Genomic DNA, 18,031 nt, shown 5'->3' with positions numbered 1-18,031 from the left:
ATCTGTGTTATTGTCCCTCGCCGTCGCCGCCGTCCCCCGCATCCGAAGAGCGACAACAGGAGGAAGGTCCTTCTCCTACCTGGCCGCCAAGACCTGGAACTCCCTCCCGACCGACCTGCGCCTGACCCAAGACCACCTCTCCTTCAGGAAGAAGCTCAAGACCTGGCTGTTCGAGCAGTAACGGCACCCCCCCCCCAACCCAGCGCCTTGAGACCCTACGGGTGAGTAGTGCGCTCTATAAATGGCCTGATTGATTGATTGATTGATTGTGCACCTATTTTATAAAACTTGTTTCTGGAGCGCCTACCTGCACGTAAAATCTGCTTGTGCTTCTCTGGTCACCGCCTCGGTCCACCACGGCTTGTGCCGCTTGAGTGGAGGGCGTTTTCGACCTCTGGCCCGGCCCCCAAGGGCGTCACTCTTCCGCCATAGGCGGGACCGGTGCCTATTTAGGCTGAATCACTGGCACTCGCGCAGCGGACACGCCTGAAATACGAGGCGCCTGCAGTTGCGTTTGTCTTTCGCTTTAAAAAATTTTTAATCTGTGTTATTGTGCACCTATTTTATAAAACTTGTTTCTGGAGCGCCTACCTGCACGTAAAATCTGCTTGTGCTTCTCTGGTCACTGCCTCGGTCCACCACGGCTTGTGCCGCTTGAGTGGAGGGCGTTTTCGACCTCTGGCTCGGCCCCCAAGGGCGTCACTCTTCCGCCATAGGAGGGACCGGTGCCTATTTAGGCTGAATCACTGGCACTCGCGCAGCGGAAACGCCTGAAATACGAGGCGCCTGCAGTTGCGTTTGTCTTTCGCTTTTAAAAATTTTGAATCTGTGTTATTGTGCACCTATTTTATAAAACTTGTTTCTGGAGCGCCTACCTGCACGTAAAATCTGCTTGTGCTTCTCTGGTCACCGCCTCGGTCCACCACGGCTTGTGCAGCTTGAGTGGAGGGCGTTTTCGACCTCTGGCCCGGCCCCCAAGGGCGTCACTCTTACGCCATAGGCGGGACCGGTGCCTATTTAGGCTGAATCACTGGCACTCGCGCAGCGGACACGCCTGAAATACGAGGCGCCTGCAGTTGCGTTTGTCTTTCGCTTTTAAAAATTTTGAATCTGTGTTATTGTGCACCTATTTTATAAAACTTGTTTCTGGAGCGCCTACCTGCACGTAAAATCTGCTTGTGCTTCTCTGGTCACCGCCTCGGTCCACCACGGCTTGTGCCGCTTGAGTGGAGGGCGTTTTCGACCTCTGGCCCGGCCCCCAAGGGCGTCACTCTTCCGCCATAGGCGGGACCGGTGCAGCGGACACGCGCGGCGGGTTGTTGGCCATCATCCTGTCGCGCGGCGGGTTGCCGACCGTCACCTGTCGCCCCAACCCCTGGCAGTCAGGCTATCAAATGGCCCCCTATACCCGAGAGGAATTGATCGCTATAGGTACACAGGCTAGATGCACGGCCCACCTATGGCATCCAGGCTCTCTCTGCCTGTCATGCAATCAATGTGGCTTTAAGGCCACGGAGACCAACCAGCCACTAGCATCAGCTCAGCCGACAGCGAAGTCTACCACAAAATTACGCCTGGTGAGCCTTAACTGTAGATCACTAGTACAACACCATGAGGATGTTCATGAGTTTCTCGAAGACCACTCCCCTGACCTCCTTTTCCTAACGGAAACATGGTTAACTAATGATACCACTGCCATTTCCAACCTGGCGCTTCCCCCGGGGTACCTTATATGTTTCCAGAATAGACCCAAAGGTAGGGGAGGTGGCATAGCAGTGATCTTTAGAGAAAACTATTCCTGTACCCGTAACCCTACAAACATAACAAATTGTGAGAGTGCGGAATTTAAGGTACGGGTTTCTGATACTTTTACCCTTACGGGGATATTGATCTACCGCCCCCCCGGACCAGCCAGCGCTTTTCAAGAGTCGCTGGTGGCAAATATTACTGCGCTGGCCTTACAACCAGCAAACTTCAGTGTTTTAGGGGACCTTAACCTTCATCTTGAATGTCGAGAATCATCCGCCATACTGAGGTTCCTGGGAGACATGGAGGCGTGCCAGCTCAACCAGTTGGTCGAGGGGCCTTCGCACATGGCAGGCCACTTATTGGACCCGGTGTTCACGAACATCCAGGAAGCCTCTGTCTCCACTCCCAGCCCCCTGAGTTGGACGGATCATTTCCCGGTTTTTATCTCAATTCAGATACCAGTTAGAAGCAGGGAAAAGCCCCCACCTCTGCTGCGGAGACGCCCCTGGAACAAACTCGACAACATAGAGTTTGCAGCCAGACTCCAGACTTCGTGCCCTATTTGGCCGAGCAATCCAGATAAGGCTGACACAGCCTATAGAGAGTGGATAGAGGAATCTCTGAATCATTTCATTCCTATGAAATGCATCAGGCCTAGACGGGGCCAAACTCATCCATGGTATTCCGAGGCTCTTACAACAAAGAAAAAACAATGTAAACAACTGGAGCGTTTATGGAGGAGGTCTTACGACCACCTTGCCAAAACCAATTTTAGAGTAGCTACTAAAGCATACCATAAACTTATAAAACGATCAAAAGCTGAATATTACACAAATTTGATCAACTCCAGTACTAACCGCTCCAAAACCATTTTTTCCCTAGTAAAGGAGTTGACCAAAACTCCGGAGGGTCCTGGTAATCCCATTGTATCTGATACACAATGTGAAGAGCTGGCCTGTTTCTTTGTAGACAAAGTCAAAGGGATCTATAATTCCCTAATGTCAGAAGGACCCATTGTACATCCCAATCTGGAGGGTCTTGCTGACATGCCTTGTGCACTACAATACCTACCACCTATTGAGCAAACGGAGATGGACTCCCTGATAAAAAAAATAAAGTCAGGCTCCCCGGAAGATCCTGTTAAGCCAGAACTGTTCAGAATATTCCAGGATCCTATTCTGCGGGAAGGACTGAAGTTAATTAACAACTCACTTCAGTCGGCCATCATTCCTTCATCCTGGAAACATGCTAAAGTGGTCCCCCTGTTAAAAAAACCTTCATTAGACTCCACCAGACCGGACAGCTATAGACCCATCTCCTTGCTTCCCTATCTTTCCAAGGTGATGGAGGCCCATGTAAACTCCATTCTGACTACATATTTGGAGTCGAATGGAGTTCTGGATGAATCCCAGAATGGATTTCGTGCTAGGCATAGCATGGAGTCTGCTCTGCTAGCCGTCACGGAACATCTGAGGGAGGGGCAGGACCAGGGCATGACATCGGCCCTGGTTCTACTGGATTTGAGTGCGGCCTTTGATACGGTCTCTCACAAGATCTTGCTTGCAAGACTGTGGGAGATCGGAGTTAGGGAGAGCGCCTTGGAATGGTTTGCGTCGTTTCTATCCGACCGCTCCTTCCAAGTGCATGCCCCGCCGTACTCATCCAGCATACATCCCCTGGAGTGTGGAGTCCCGCAGGGTTCCGCGCTCAGCCCCACACTGTTTAATGTGTACGTCCGCCCCTTGGCCATGTTGGCTCGAGATCGCAACATCAAATTACAATCTTATGCGGATGATACACAACTCATTTTCACCTTTTCCAAAGACACAGGGGCTGACCAAGCGAAGTTCCAGGAAGACATCTTAGCCATATCAAACTGGCTAGCACAGAATTATCTCCAGCTTAACTCTGCTAAAACGGAGATACTCCTGGTAGGGAAAGACACTCAGAAATGGGATGAACACTGGTGGCCGCCAACTTTGGGCCTTCCTCCTGCTCCCAAAGAGGTTGTCAAAAATTTGGGCGTGACGTTAGACAACTCACTCTCCATGGAAATCCACGCTAAGAAAGTGGCAGGCAACTGCTATGGTCGCCTACTCTCTCTGAGACCTATTCTTGGCTTCTTTGAGCCTTGTGTCCGTCAGATTATAATCCAGGCTTTAGTCTTATCCCATCTAGACTACTGCAATGTTTTGATGCTGGGTTCTAATCAGGCAGTGATACATAGGTTGCAGAGAGCTCAGAATGCTGCAGCTCGTATTCTGTTTGGGCTGCCAAAAAGATGCCATATTTCGCCTATTCTTCACCGGCTACATTGGTTACCAATTAAACAACTTATCCAGTTTAAGAGCCTATGTCTCACCCATAAAATCCTGTATGGCACTGGTCCAAAAACCCTGCAGGGACTCTGCTCCTTCTATGTCCCTACGCGTGCCCGCAGATCGGCTGATCTATCTTTGGCACGCACGATCCATAGATGCAGAGCAGGCGGTCGCGCTTTTAGGTACCTGGCGCCGAAACTGTGGAACTCGATCCCACTTACGGTTCGGGCCACCTCTAACCACTTTCTGTTTCGTAAACAAATTAAAACTTGGCTGTTTTCCTCCATTTAATCTCCCTGTTGTGTTGTCTGGTTTCTAGGTCTGTCCGCAGCGCTGGGACGCCCCATTGCTGGGGTAGCCATGCGCTATACAAACAGATTTAACATAACATAACAGAACAGCCCAGCACAGCAGTCGGTCCCGAGATCGAAGGGACAAGCAGCAACAGGCAACAACCTTCACAAACTCCCAGGTGGGTCCCTAAGTATGTACACATGTAGTCTAATAACTCACCAACCTTTAAGGTGGAGCAATTCTTCTTTCTAAGCCAATACATTGTCTCAGTTTTCATGCCAAATGTATTGTCTTGTTTCGTAATTGCATTTATATAACGCTTACTACCCCTGACTATGCGTCAAATTGCTTTTTCTGCATGTAGCACGCTACTCCAGAACCCATAAAGAATTAGTGTTGAGTTAGTATAGAGAAATATAAAAGTAATTTGAGTGGTGGATTCCTAAAACCCGGGGGTCAAATGTATGTCCCACACACCTAGAAAGAATAGTGCTCCGACTGGGAGTTTGGTCCATGGTCAGAATGACTCAGACATGATCACTCTCCACAGAGATTGAATCCAGATGCTGAGAGATATGCAAGGAAATATTTCCTCATAAGTACCCATGCAATTATTCTCATCAGTTTTGACAAAAAGTCCATCAATTAGAAGAAATTACATTGATCTATTTTTCTCGAGAGTTATATATAGGCAAACTTGACCCAAAGGTATCGGAGAGCTTTACATGAGCACCCGTTGCTTACACAAGGACACCATTTTTTGTTAGGCACAGGGAGATTACATGATTTGCCCAGAATCACAGTATGTTGGGCGTCGTTGCCGAGACTCGAACCCGGTTCCCCAGATTTGAGGTCGACCACCCTAACCTTTAGGCTACATCATCTCCCCTATAATGATTCTTACTGCTGCCCCAGACCAAATGGGTGACAGCAGCATGTGTAATGAACACAGATTTGGAGTCCCTTTTTGTGGGCAAATGTACCCATGCTTTCTTTCAATCCGTGCAAATGCACTTGTGTCAATAATGTTGTGCTAATATATCCAGATGCCTCCTCTGAATCAAGACTCAGGAAGGACACAGTGTCACCCTCATGAATCACTGTAATAACGTCATCATTGCACCACCCTAACTGCTGGAGGTTTACATTTTACTAGATGAGCAAAAGCCTTCTAGTCCCACTTTAGCCGCAAATTATCATTAACCTTGACCATTTAAAAGAGAAATACTGACATAAAGGCAATGCGCATGTCACAAGAGCAATATTTACAGAACAAAGATTAACTGGAGTTTGCTTATCCTTGACCGGCTCATGCACAGAAACAAAGTGAATGGCAGCCTGATACAAAAAAGGAAATTGAAAAGAAATGGAGGGGAGGGTTCCAGCTGAGATGGGCTGGACCGGCACACATGAACGAAATTAACCACACAAAAACACATTGGCACAATTAATTTACTCATGAAGTACCCAGCAATATCTGCAACGATGGCACACGATATACCACAAAAAAAGGCCGAAAATCAGTTGGCCAATGGCAGGCACTCTTGACGCAGTCATGTGTCCCCTGCTGAATCCTAACTCCTTTTGCCCCTCTGGGAATAGCGGAGTGCAAATGAAAGTACAAACTGCTTGATGTTTCTGTAACAGAAGAAAGGACATGTATGTGAAAACTGGTTAATTAAAGTTGAGTAGCGATTAATCTGTGCTAATGCTTTGGTGCTTCGGACACTTCTGGGGTGCACATTTAGAAATAAGTGGCGGAGCATGGGCTATCTCCAAAATTGCTAATGCTGCACTCTGTCACTTTAGAAACACAGGGATGAACCATATTTACATTAATTCAACACTACCCTGTGTTTCTCCCTGTGCTTGTGCTAAATCCAGAAATGCGATTTGCGACTCCTATGACTGCGCCATTTTGCAGCACATATAGAAGTTGCAAGTCGTCATTTTATTTAAGGGCTCAGGGCGGGGGGGGGGGTGTTGGGTCGTTTTGAGGGCTAGGTTTGGGGATTCGTTTTTAGGGATGGAGGTCGGTTTAATTAATAGATTAGGAAAATTGCTTGGTTCTGGAGAACACCACGTGGGCATAATGCATAGGCATCAAGAGAGCTCATCAATTACAATGACTAATTACCAGCTTCCACTGAGAAACAGGTTCAGGTGCTTTGCAGCGTGTGTGCAGAGAAAACAGAGTTGGGCGGTGGATGTCAGAGGATAACTTTGAGCTGCTGCTGAACGCCAAAACACCGAACGCGGTGCACCAGAGCACTGGGCTTCAAGAGCCGAAATGGAGGAGCATTGGGGGGACAGGAATTTTGGCCGGTTCAAGTGAGCCCGGGCACCAGTGGAGGCAGGCCAGTTAGGCCTGGGTGTGGCTTGTGGCGGCCTAGTATGCTCCCGCTTGGCCTTCCTCCCAGTCCCAGCCACAGCCATGCTACTGTCGCACCCAGTGTTCTCTTATTGCTTCTCTTGCTGATGCTCAGGATGCTTGGGCCTTAGTTTCCCCATAGCCCTGCCTTGGGCCTTGGGCCTCAGCTATTGACATCATGTTGTCATCACCTGCTACAGTCTGTCAACTACTGCTATCTTGCAAACTAGAGAAGGACAATGATGCTTAGTTGCTCAGACACACAGAGGCGCAGACGCATAGACCAGCAGATAGAGGGGCAACACTATACTGCATTATACTATTCTAGAAACGAAGTGGCTCTCTTGAATCAAAGTGAGTAGCAGCGTTGTGGTCCCAATTATCGTAACATCAGTAAGAATGTATGAGGCAAGACTCAAATCACTAATAACAGAAAGTGAGAGCTTACATCAGGAGAAGCAGCAGCAAAAAGGAGGCCGAAAAACAAAACAAGTGGACAGAGTAGGCTCCCCCTTTCACTTTGATGAATAGTAGCCCCAAATCAGTCTTGGACATAGATTTTAGTCATAATATAGCAACCAGCCCCCCATATAACAGCAGCCTGGGAAGGTATCTGCCCATTGAGTAGGGAAATAAGTCTTCGGATCAGTCTTAAACCTAAAAAATAACAGACTTTTTTCAGATGATAAGTAAACAAGGGGGCATTCCCCAATCAAGTTTGAGTAGTTGGAAGCAGCCCAAGAAATTACCCAACTGCACTAGCCTGAAGAATGGTGGGTTACTCCTATATCCCTCTGTCACCAACAATTCTGATTGCACAAAACCCACAACCATACAGATGGTCAGTTTGGGGCAACATTGATACAGTGGGGCTTTCTAACAGAATGCCAGAGGGCCATGGAGGCCAGACAGATGCTGGAAGTCAACACACACTGACAAAAGGTGGGCCTAGTCATCAAATGACTGACTCAGATATGCTGGTAAACTCTCAATCCAAGCTTTACACTCATTTCTTGAATTTATGGCCCTCAACGCTGAATGTCATAAGCAGCAGGAATCGTCAGAGGGGTTAAACAAGGGAATACAGGGAGACGGCCCAGAGAGGGAGCTTAAACAAGAATCACAGTCGGACGAATACAAGAGGACCCCACAATCTAGTGATAATTCCTCTACCTTGTGGCCAGTCATATTAAATTCAAAGCAAGCACTAGTCCTGGAGCTGAGACATCATTTGAAGAAAATGGATATTCATGTTGACCTGCTCAATACTATGGCAATTTTTATGTCCGGAATTGAAGAGAAACTTGAGAAACTCGATCCATTGATTTTGAGGGTTTAAACAAGCCACCTTAATGAATGTACGGTATGTTCATGTAAGGAGGTAGTAGATCGATTAGTGCAACTGCTGATACTCATGGAAGAATTCCTGGGAGTAGTCAAAAATAGTCTTGTGACAGGCCAGTCACAGGATACCTCTCCCTTTGGCATTATATGGGGAATCAAATGTCACTGTTACCGCACCCCTCGGGGGACAGGAAGAACTCCCACTAAGGAGGGCGGAACAAGAGCACATGGAAGTAAGGGAGCAAAATAAAGAAATCCCAGCTAGGCATCAACAGAGCCCACTGAAGATAGAACGATAAGGATAAATCTCACATACCATTTCAACTTACTAAAAGGGAAAGGAAACGTGCAAGGAAGAGAAGGAATAAAACCTGTTCTGGGCACGCTAGTAACCTATCCACTTCATCAACATTACAACATGAAGATTCAGATCACGCATAGAAGGCTGCTGTGGAGTTGCATTCATCAAGGACTAAGCCAGGTCCAGTATGTAAAAATGAATTCAATAAAACTGCATCTTCTGTGAATTTCTTGAGGGCATTCGCTACTACTATCAGTGTGCAGCCGGCAGATTGGTATCCCCTTAGATGGGGGAAGAGTAGGAATACGAGGTGGACCCTGATAAGACCATATCATCGGGTTTGGTGAGTGACAAGCAAAAGAACTTAAGGAGGAAGCAACGAAGGAAGTCCATTCATTGCTAGGAGCAAACACATCCAACGACCAGAACCGAATGACACGAAGAGATAATTTTGGATCTGTGAGCTCACCAGATGCCAATGCCATTCTGGCCAAAGGCTTCTATGGATCCCTGAGTTTAAGTTGAGGGGTCTGCAGGATGTCTTAAACCATTCAAGTGTCTTCAAGTTGATAAAGGCCCTACCGAGTGCAGATCATGTCAAGTCAGAGGACATTTTAGCAATTAAGTTTTGCCTACAAGAGAGCCACAGCATACAGATCCCACCTTGGTTACCTTTTCTAAGCCAGACCTTCCGGCAAAGGTCCTTGAGAAGAGAAAGTATTTAAAAGCCTGGGGTATTGAAGTAAAATCATATCAGGGGGATAGATTCCTCCTCAACTAACAGCAGGGTCACTCCCAGATGAGTACACAGTGACCACTGCATCACTATTAAGAGGAACAAATGGAAGGTACTTATTTGTGGGCTTTAACAAAGGTGCCCCAGATTACACAAACGTCATAGTCAAGCTAACCAAAGAAGGTGAAACTGGCATGTAGAGAACTGTAACAAACAATGAGCACCAAAATAACTGTCGTTGGTTACTTACAATTCTTTCATGAGCTAGGGGAATAGCAATGTCTGAATGTTTGGGCGGCCACCTGTAAGCGAACAGGGTAGCCAGACAATCTGCTCTTGGAATGTCAGTGGCTTGCAGACAAAAATCATTGACCCATCGGTTGTACAATACATGGGATCATTTGACATATTAATGTTTCAGGAAACCCTGGCTTAATATAGCATTTCCCTAATCATCGATAAAGAATATACCAAACTGCCCCAAAGAAGTAGCACATATGGAAGGGTGAAAGGTGGCCTGGCAATATACATCAATACTAATCCATCAGTCAAAGCCGCAGAGCTGCACATGGATGATTCAGGCAAGTTGGTACTGAAAATGGATGCCTGGGCTAACTATTCTGAAGAATGAATCTCTCTCGTAAATCTATACAGTAATCTGAAGAAAATAACAGCAACAGCAAGAAGAATGGCAGCAATCTTATTCCACCTAAAAGATACATATGACAATTCGCACTGGCTAGTCATAGGTGACTTCAATCTTAACCTGTTTTATCAGCCAACTGAGGAACACACTGATGCTGTTGGAATCCTTCATGTGCAAATATTGTCACCCAATGATCGAAAGGATAAAATAGAAGAGGACTTAATAAAGGCCTGTGAATTAACTGGCTTCCTTGTCCTGAATTGCCAGTAGCCAGGCGATACCCCACTGCCTGGACAAGAGTTTGGGGCAATTCTGTCTCCATTCTAGATTATACTCTTGTGTCACTGCCTCTACATAACCTTGTATGCAATTTTAGCATAGCGCACCGTGCGGAGAGTGACCAAAATCCACAGGTGATCACGGTAAATACCCATATATGTAAACATGAAGTGGCATCTACACTACGGGAAGAGCCTGGAGCAGAAAACATGAAACGTCTTAAGTGGTCCTCAAGCAACGGCAAGAGTCTACCAGAGGAAGCCGTGGCAAATCTTGAGGTCCTTGACCCAACAGGCCCTAACCCGATAGTGGTATGGGAGATATTCACCGACAACCTGATCAAAACCAACAAAGATAATAGACAGAATAGGAGAGTTCAGCTGGGTCACGTCAACTCTTAGTAATGCCACTACATATTTGAAGAATAAAACATAAAGTAGGCAAGCTCTACCGGCAGTTGCACAAAAATCTAGGAGATATGGAATTATTTAAACACTTCCACAATGAGAGACGTTGATTAAAAAGGGAGATCTGGATGTACAAAAAAGCCAAACAAGAAACATTATGGGCTCTATTGCCACAAGTCACAAAAACAAATATTTCAAAAATAAGTTGGAAACTTATTAATAACACTGGGAATTGTAATAGAGCAGCAAATAAAGCAAATGTCCGGGAGTTTGAGTGGGTTCAACATTTGAAATTACATTTTAAGAGAAGTTCTTTGGACATAATGAACTTGCACCAGCCCCATAAAGATATCATGGCTCCCTTTGCATATACCTCAGGGGAGGTAGAAAAAGTCGTCAAAAACCGTGGGCAGATTGTGCCTCGTGCCCAAACAGACTACCACAGGCTCTTTTTACGCATTCTACATGTAGGTGGGCAGCAATTTTGACATCATTGTACAAAAACGTACTAGCAAACGAGGTTACCCCCTGAAAGCTGGAAGGGCTCAGGAATTCATCCTGTTTTTAAATGAGGAAGGGCATCTGCTCCCACCATTTACCATCTAATTGCACTTGTGGATATGGATCTTAAATTCTTCTCTACTCGACTGCTACAATGATCTGTAATCTTGGGTGCACGAAAATGGGAGACTCCCACCAAATCATACTGGTTTTTATAAGGGGTCAAGGTTCTATTACCAACCTCATGTCTTTAGGCCTGATACTGAATAGAGCAAAGGTAACAGATACATTGCTCTGTTTGTCCTTTGTTGATTTCAAGGGAGCCTTTGGACATGGTACTCATGTATCAGAGAAAGTTCAAACAACAAGGGGCGTAAACCAAGGCTGCGTGTTAACACCTCTCTTGTTTAATTTATATATTGCAGATCTCTCAACGGAACTGGATGAGCTGACAGCACGTGCCCCGAGCTTGGTTGGACAAATGTCAAATATTCTCTATGCTGGTGACGCACTACTACTTAGTAACACATTAATATGCCTTTAAAGTCTTCTCAATTGTCTTGGTGTATACACAGATAAGAATAGCCTGGGAAAAAACTGCAAAAAAACAAATGTGATTGCTTTTAATCTGCGTACTAAAAAGAAAAACCGCAAATTGCACCTTAGGGAAAACATTATCGACGAGGCACCTATCTACGTATATTTAGGGGTAAAAACAGATGTAAGAGGCATGTTTGTACCTGAAAGAAGGCAGTCAAGGGGGAAGTCTAAGCAATCAATTATGCCTTTTAGCTTTGGCAAGATCCATTTGAGGCCACAACCTGAAACGTTTGGGAGCAGTAATTATGGCCAAACGTATACCATCCCTTCTGTATGGATCAGAGATAATTCTAGGCACTGAGGCCAGCCTCCTTGACAAATGTATGATACAATTGTATAAACAAACCTTCTGCCTCGCCTGGTCAGGTTCAGCTGGAGTTTTCAATAACAAAACAGTCACTTGCCAGACTTGCAGCACTTGGAAAGCTCTGACACAAACTGTGTGCAGCTGCTGACAAGACGCTGGCTTAACGAGTTTGGACTGAAATGAATCCCCAACGGGGGAATGGAGCCTAAAAGATATATTTGGAGAATAGCATTGTGAAGTTAGAACTAGGAGATCTATGGAACGCCATCATATCTGGGCAAGTATTTAAGAAAATGGTAAATAAGTCGATTAAACTCCAAAGCTTGATCACAGACCAAGAAAAGTTGTCCAGGCGCCTTCGCGGGTGGCTTGTACTGAAATCTAGTTCAAGCCTAAGAGAATCTTTACTTTTGGAAGCGCCCCACCATTGGAAGGTAAAACAGACACTCCCTGCACTAAGACCTGGTGAAATACCTACACTAGATGTCCTACCATAATGGAGGAAAGGCGGCGCAGGTGAAAATAAGAATTGCTGCCTGTGTCATCAGGGGGTTGAAACTCTACACCACATTATATGTATCTGTCCCATTCTGGTAAATCAGTGAATAAGCTTATTAAGATTAGAGGTCCTGCAGTTTCTGGCTATTTTTGAAGCCATGACAGGAGCATAGGTTTGGTTATGGGAGGAGCTGGGGGAATGGTAAAGTGATCTGATAAGCTATTATCCTGGACATCGACATGTTTGGGAAAGGGCTGCTAGGGGAAAAAGTCATAAGCTTCCCCTATCCCATCAAGCAACATAAATATTTCCCTACCACACAGTTACTCTTGATCCGCCGCTCCAATCTGCATACTGGTACTCTAACCGCATCATATCTTACACATTGGCACTTTGTTGGTAAAGTGACAACCTGTCCTAATATTTGCACAAATGGGTAAATTGACAAGTAGGGACGGGCTGCTGGGGAAATTGTCATGAGCTGCTCCCATTCTCTTCATGCAACATAAATATCGGTTTATTACTTAGTTATTCTATGTGATCCCTCCCAAATAACCCATTGGCACTTCAACCGCATTTTATTTTACTCATTGGTATATTGTCTGTATATACATGCTCCTTCAGCAAGACACCAAAATGTTGGTTTACTATCAACAAATATTTGAGTTTGTAGATAGGCATTGTGGCTCATTCCAAACTGTGCATATATTGGTATTCTAATTAGAATTATGTTGGGCCGCAATAATGAAATTGTTGGTCAATCAAGAAACAAAATGGTTTGCCGCTGATGGTTGATACGTTTTTAAACCTTGTAGGTAAATATTTTTATACTGTATGGTTTTTGTAATGTTTATGGTTTTAATTGACTAATAAACTACCTTATTTATTCATTCATTCAGTTAGTAACGATCATCGAAACCCCCAACAAGACAGTAATATTCATCACCATGAACAGATTTAAATTGCCGTCAATGTCTGATGTGTTTAAGTAGCTTCCCAGGAAATGCCTGACCAGCATTAGCTCAAGTAAGCAATCGTCTCCAAAGACAGAATCCAGGTGTGCTGAAAAAATAACAGCATGAAATCGTTTTTTATACTCCATCCACCAAGTGAGATGACATCTAGAGGAAACACTAGAGGAAACACTGTCCAAAAGTGCAGACTACAGTGGTACAAGAAGAAGAATTGTGGTTCCTGAATCACAGTACAAGTTGGGCCTCAAATCTGTCAGTTATGTTATATTTTATTGACATTGATCCTGGCACGTATTGAGTAAAGTGCCCATGCCTGTATCTGTATACTTTCTATGCCCTCGGTGAAGTCTGGTATCATAAAAAGGGCCACAGTTATTGGGCATTCCCTTCCATAACACAGACTGTGCAGGTGCACATGTAGGACTTGTATAATTCTAAGGTGCTTTCCCTCATTAGCATAGAGTAGTGGCCCAATGCTAGTGAAGGACACAATTTACCATTGCACCTGTGACACGAAAACAAAGATGTAAGGGGGTGCACTGACTGTGTACCACAAAGACCAGTGTGTAGTAAGTGTGATCTCCAACGGTGACCCCAGCGAGGGGGCAACAGGTGGCCCATGCACCCCCAGACACACCCCTGCAGGAGGGTGCAGCCCTTGTGGAGAAGCGTAGCTCAATGGTTAGAGCGGCAGACCCTGATGCAGAGGTCTGGCCCGGGACCAGGGTTCAATTCCCGCCTCGGCGGATCTTGGACTCAATTTCCCTGGACCTGATAATTCTCGCCTCGGTGCCTAGTCTAATCATGGGTCTCACTCTGCGACTCTGGGCAATAGCTTGCTTAATCTCCACAACGGCCCCAGCAGCGCTGTGGATGCCTGGCTTCACCTTGGGGGTGCCCAGGAGTGGACATTTCACAGGAAAGCCAGGATGGGTTCCACAGTGGTATGAATACAGCGCTACGAGGCCTCCGGGTAGAAGTGCGCTATATAAATACTCTACATTTACATTTACTCACTGTACTCATCTCCAGGGAGATCTCTGTCTCTCTTTCAAAAGTAGGCCATGTGCTGCCTGCACTGTGAGAGACAGATCAGCTGCTTCAAAGAGGCTGTCCACCTTTCGATTAGGTGCTGTCCCCAGGACAGGCACACATTTGTGGCTGACCTAGAGGCAGCACATTATCTGTAATATAGTGCACTTGCAGGGTCAGTGCTTGGTGCATCCAGTTGAATGTGTGCTGCAGGACGGACCTGGGCGTTGAGCCATATATATAACATGGCCCATAGTGATTCTGAACACCAAGCAAGATCAAATCAAATTAAAAAAAACACACACTTTGTTTCGCAAAATTCTACTGGAGATCCCATGCCAACTCAGGCTCAATGGAACTTGATGATCTTGGATGCTTTTTGGTATTTTGGACCCTACCTTTGAGGCCTTTATCAAGTGCTGGATGTGATCAGGCAGTACCTTACACACCTGTGTGCAGGGCATCTACACAGCTGTTACCTGGTCCGCCGTCTCCTGAATGTTTTTCTTGACGACTGAGGGTCAGTACAACAGAGAAGGGTCCCATTTTCTGTCCACAATTGAAAACAGGACAGAATGATCATTCTGCGTTGCCCAAGTACTCGATCTGCCCTATTTTTGAGGAGGGAACTGTCCTGGCCTGTCCAGCAAATGTCTTAGCTGCCCTGGTGGCCTGTTGTCCATTTGAAACATGCCATCAGGTTAACTGCCAGTTGTCCCACTACAACTTATTCTGCAAACCTATGCATGACAACGAGACCTGGGGAAAGAGACAGCTTCTCCAATGACACCATTGCAATTGTGACAATGGAACCTTAAGAGCAATCAGAGGGCCTGAAGGTTGAGTTACTGTAATCAGTGGCCATGTCAGCTGGTGTAGTAGAAAGGGGCACAGGTCGGTGGAATACTCCATCCAACCTAAAGTACATTTTCTGCCAATAGACAAGGTGTTGGGCGTGTGCTGGAGCAACAAAATACCATCTCACCCCCTTCTGATGCCTGGGTGAGTGTACAAACTGAATAGGCATACATACAAACATACACTGCTTTTGCTTGAGGCAGAGAGAGGGAGACAAAGGGAAGGGGCGACACAACATTTACCTCGCGATGAGGGTGTGAGAGTAGGAAAGTCTAAGTACGTCTTATTTACAGGCTTCTAAAATTGACCACCTTGTTTTATACTGTTTATTGCTTCACTTTGTTGCAGATTGATAAAGTAACAAACGTATGAGCGATGCAAACACAACCTTTGTTCTATTGAGTGTTGTGTCAACCTTAGCTACAGAGGCGTAAAATTCAGCCACAGCAATATGTAGGGTTATACCAGCTCTAACGGAGCATCTCAGGTGCAACTTACAAAAAATAGTCAAAGATTGGATTGAGGGAGTTTTAGGAAAACAGCTTTAAATAACACACTTATTCATCAAAAGTTATTGGGACAGGCATAATGCAGGTAGAAGAAGCAAGGCAATGGAGAATGACAATCCAAATGTTAAATTCTTTGGAAGCTGAGGGCAAGTGGGGGTACGTGATCAGAGCTGAGGGAGGAAACATGGGATAACAGGTAATTCTATGATTTTAAGGATTTTGACTGATGGAAGGGTAGCAATCATGCTTTTGTGAGGTAATTGTGTTCATTAGGAAGGTGTATGAAATTGCATTATGTTGCATCTATATCAGATTTCCTTAACTCCCTTGCATAGAAGCAAAGACATCACAATGAGGTACACTGTGTGCCACAATGTGTGGCACACAGTAAGTCTGGTCTGTTTTTGAAACTCTCTCTTGCTGCTATATTGTGTTTCATTATGAACTTTGTCATAAAAAGCAACTGTTTTTATTCTATTTTGTTTTTAATTTGTTGAACTGTAGATAAAGTGTCTTCAGACAGAACATTTCTAACTGTTTTTTATAATGAAATAAATGTGATATTATACTGAATCTATACAGTTGATTTTGAATTATATGTAGTGTTATCTGTCCCCTGATTATATGTGGCACAAGTACCTACCAGAGAATGAAGTGTGAGAGAAGAAAGTGAGCGAGATAAATAGTAAGGTGCGAATGAGAGAATTTTTCTCTTACCTTAACATATAGAATTGGTTACCCCAGGGGATCTTTCTTTTATTCTACTGACACAGTAAGTGTGGTCCACAAGGGTGACCACAGCAAGAGGGTAATGTGACCCCAGATACCTCCTATATATCCCCCTTCAGTAGAGTGCAACCACATATTGTGCTCACCTCCTAGGATATCTCTGCCCCTCTTTTAAAAGTAGGCCGGATTTCACCTGCATTGTGAAAGACAGATTGGCTGCTTCAAGCAGCCTATCCACACTTCACTTACGCCTGCCCCCAGGGCAGGGACAAGAATCTGAATGACCTATAGGTGCATTTGTAATATGATGCACTGAACATGTCAGTGTCTGATGCTTCCAGGTCAAGGTGTGCTGCAGCACACTCCAAGACATTGAGGCATATGAATGACTTGGCCCCTAATAATTGCAAAGACATGCAAAGCCTACCAGCCCGGAGGGAAGAATCCTGTTGTGTGCCTCTCGCAAGCTTAGGCAATTTGGGATTATATGTTTTCACGGCAGCCTAGCCGTGGAGAGAGCACCAGCGCTGGCTGCTTGAGAAACGACCATAGCGGCAAGGCAAGGCCTGGAATCCTGAACTATTGGGACCTAAAAGCACAGGAATCTGCTTATGACACAGCGTGACAGGTTTGCAACGCAGCCTACTCAAGGCAGTATAAAGACATGCACTATTTTACAAATGGACACATGAACTTACTTAAAGACTTGAAAATTGTATTGCATCAACGGACTACAAGTCCCATAATACGCTGTAAGCAAAATGCACTTAGCATACGCCCACAGAGGGGCTTGTCATGAATAAAATCAAGTCCAGATGAAATTGATGCAAATCTCGTGTGCTTTTTGTTGCAGCCCATGAGGAAGGGGGTGGTTCCCCGAAACGCGTTAGGCACACTAATGAAAAGTGAAGCAACGAGTCACGCAAAGCCTACCAGCCCGGAGGGAAGAATCCTGTTGTGTGCCTCTCGCAAGCTTAGGCAATTTGGGATTATAATTCCAAAGACCATGCAAGATAAATCTTTGATAGAAAGAATAACTCTCTTTGTAATGTTCTGTGAAAAAACAATAGCCCCTTGCATTCTTTTTTTATTCGACAAAATTCTACACAGGATCACCTGCCCAGTTAGGGTCAATGAAATCCGAGAATCCGTGATATTTTTGAGTGGTTTGGTCTATACCTTTGAGGCCGTTCTCGAGGGGATTACGTCTACTTATAGCATTTTTGCACCTTCCTTGAATTTAGGAGCACAAAAATGTGATGAACCGGAAGTGATTCACATGTGGTCAAATATGTCTCAATATATTAAAACGTGTTTTCACTGCCTACATGCACTGTTGACTGTAGAGCTATAAATTCTTAAAAGACGATAAATATTTTCATATGAACAAATCTAACAAGGAATTCCTAAACTGTATTTCAGCCACCTCTGGGACGGATTCGCTGAATGCCTTACACATAAATGCACTGCATAATACCTGCGTTGAGAAAAGCAAGTTCATACCCCATTCTCCCGTGACTTCACCTTTTCTTTCGCAGTAATTCTGTGGCAGCCCCATGGAGAACGCATAAGAT

Source organism: Lissotriton helveticus, chromosome 4_1 (genome assembly GCF_964261635.1).
Source record: "Lissotriton helveticus chromosome 4_1, aLisHel1.1, whole genome shotgun sequence".
Taxonomy (NCBI): Eukaryota; Metazoa; Chordata; class Amphibia; order Caudata; family Salamandridae; genus Lissotriton; species Lissotriton helveticus.
The sequence above is the reverse complement of the archived record's forward strand: the minus strand, read 5'-3'. Positions refer to the sequence as shown.